Source organism: Propithecus coquereli, unplaced genomic scaffold (assembly GCF_000956105.1).
Source record: "Propithecus coquereli isolate 6110/MARCELLA unplaced genomic scaffold, Pcoq_1.0 Scaffold93, whole genome shotgun sequence".
In the NCBI taxonomy this organism is placed as follows: Eukaryota; Metazoa; Chordata; class Mammalia; order Primates; family Indriidae; genus Propithecus; species Propithecus coquereli.
In genome coordinates this window covers 2278078-2280995 of record NW_012155618.1, presented here as the reverse complement: position 1 = coordinate 2280995, position 2918 = coordinate 2278078, and positions in this window count along the sequence as shown.

The following is a 2918-nucleotide window of genomic DNA, read 5'->3' as shown; positions in this document are numbered from 1 at the left end:
TTTAGTTTTGTGGCTTCCTTGTATATATATATAAATATAGGTAAATGCTTATGTATTTTTTCATCATCACCCACAGAAATGAATGTATTTTACCAAACTAAAATTACTTTTCATAAAGCAATACATACTCTGATTGTTTTATATTTCATTTAACTTTGTTCAATAATATACTGATAGGGTATTTATTTGATTGGCTTCTTAATTTATGTAGTATAAACAACACCTATATAAATACACAGACACAAGAACCTAAAGTTAAGCTTCATAAGCTCCTCAATATTTTACAAACGGTATTAGAGTTATAAATAGAATTCAGTGTATGTTCAATGACATCATATTGTTTATATAACATAAGAAATTTTGTTATTATAGCCAATATTGGCAATATCTATTGGAAATTCCATTACCAAAAGGTAACTCTTGGCTCAAGCACTTATAAATATTTGCCTTTGATGTTTGTTGTTTTTATAAAAGGTAATATAAGAAATCACCAAAAAATGAACTGAGAAATTTTAATTTACAATTCGCACAATTTTGGCTTAATGAAAAATTTAAAAAGAAAATGAAAGCAATAGATTTAAGCTTTATTTCCATATGAAATTGAAAAATGCTTAGAAATGTGTAAGTCCAGACTCAATGTAGATAGGTGTAATAAGCTATCAGAAATTCAGAAAATTAGACCGGACAAAAATATAAACTACAGATTTAGAAGATATGGAAATAATCAATATCCTGGTAGAAAAAGAAATAAAAGTTAAACCATATACTGATTACATTCTCAATTATTATATTTTAAATTATATTTCACACGCTTTTATGTCAAGCCATATTTATAATGGAAATATAAATTAGAATAATTATTTTATCATGTACATAGCAATATATATCAAGATCCATAGAAAATTTTCTAGTCTTTAATGTAGTATTCCCATCCTTGAATGTTTTAAAATAGAATGCAATATTCAAACATATGTATTGTGGTAGAATTGGAAAGAGAAGAAAAAAGTCGCAAATAGGGGAATATATTAGTGAAATATGACACATCAATAATCAATAAAATATTTGCATCCACTAAAATATAAAAAATGATTTTTATAACAAATGCAAAAAGTGGAAAGCAAAATGATACTCATTTTAATGATTACAACCATGTAAAAAATTTATGCTCATATAAAAAAAGGAGCAAAATACACGGAAAAAAATTGACTTGATGAATTTAAACTTTTCTGATCGTTTATTTATGTTTATTTTTTTTAATGTAAGATGAGTCAGAAAGATGAAAGACAACACCCAGAAGAATGTTACTTTCACCCTAAATTATAACATATTAATTTCATGTATCATTATACATCTAACTTTCTGACTTTATTATAGAAAGGCTTGGAATACTTTGTAAATGATTTTTAACTGAGTCTCTTTCTCAATTATATACACACATTTGATTAGAGGTCCATTAGAGGAAGGTGATTGTTTATGATAGGTACTTTACACTCTACTCTCAGTTTTGAATCTGAACCATGCTGATAAATCTCATTACACTTTATATCTCATGTTTATCTTCTATAAGGAAGGGGATGGTAACACAAATTTATATAATAGAGATATTTTGAGGATCAATTAAATGATAGAAAATTATATCAATAAAATTATAAAAATGCTTAGGGCTATTTTAATGTTGCCAGTACGATTCGTGTTTATATAGCTAGTTACAAAATACATTTAGTAAGTTTGTACTGAAGTTTATTGTTTTCTGCATATTATCCTGCTATATCTAGAAGTTACATTTTGGTAATTATTATCATATTGCTATTGTTGATTAATTTTGACCTTCTACAAAGTGAGGCTTATAATATCTTCCATAAACAAAAGCTTTATAATTATTCACTAGATAGTTACATCCATTATCATCAGATGATAGTGCCTATTTACGCCTGGTGCTCTATGAAGTACTATAAAGGATAATTTTGACTGAAATTGCCCAGTCAAGTATTCTTCATCTGCTAACTCATGAAGCTTTAAAAGACATCACCAATCAATATTCTTTTTCTTTCTGCCACATTGGACATTTTTTTTAAGTAAACGCAAAGCAATATATTAGAAAAAATGAATATCAAAGTAAAAAGAAAATAGATTTGCATTCTAGTGCATCATTGGTGGCTAATTCTCCATCTGACAAATATTTGTGGTGTATGCATTGTTATCATTGATGAAAACAAAAGTCTCTGTCCCTGTGTAGATTGACAGAAAAGTAAATTAACCATTCCTAACTCAGTTATTTACCTGTAAAATTGAGATAAGAGGATAATGATATATTGGTATAGTATTTCTAAGGTTGTTTTGACAATTAAATGTATACATCTTCATATCAATATCCATACTGATAAATATACCAATATATTTGTATTTATTTAATGTATGCTCAGTTTTTCCCTGATTGATTTAGTGATGTTTAACTGAGTCTGTCTATGTATATTTTGTGTATTTTACTACCAAATTTTTACTTAAAAGAGAAAACAGGATTTCTATTTCTTTAGTAATGGCTCAAATTGCTGGTATGTTACCAGACTTGCTCAAGTCCTTTAGTCATGCATTCATTGGCACTATCACCCCGTGTTGTATGTTGTGATCCAGGCTTAACTACCAACCAGCAAAATGATGTTAGGGACATCATAGTTTCACTAATTTTTTTTCCTTCGTATCTGAGTGAGGGTATCAGACTGCTTGAGATGTTAACAGTCTGTAATTAATTGCATTCTTACTCAATAATATTATAGCAACAAATGTTATACACATCAAAAAAATCAAGGGAATATTTGATCATCCTGCTTCTTGCTTTCTCGCCTTTAAAAACCCTGGCAAAATAGGATCTATCATGGTCTATTCTACCGGTTACTGAAAATCCCTCCATCTATCTCATG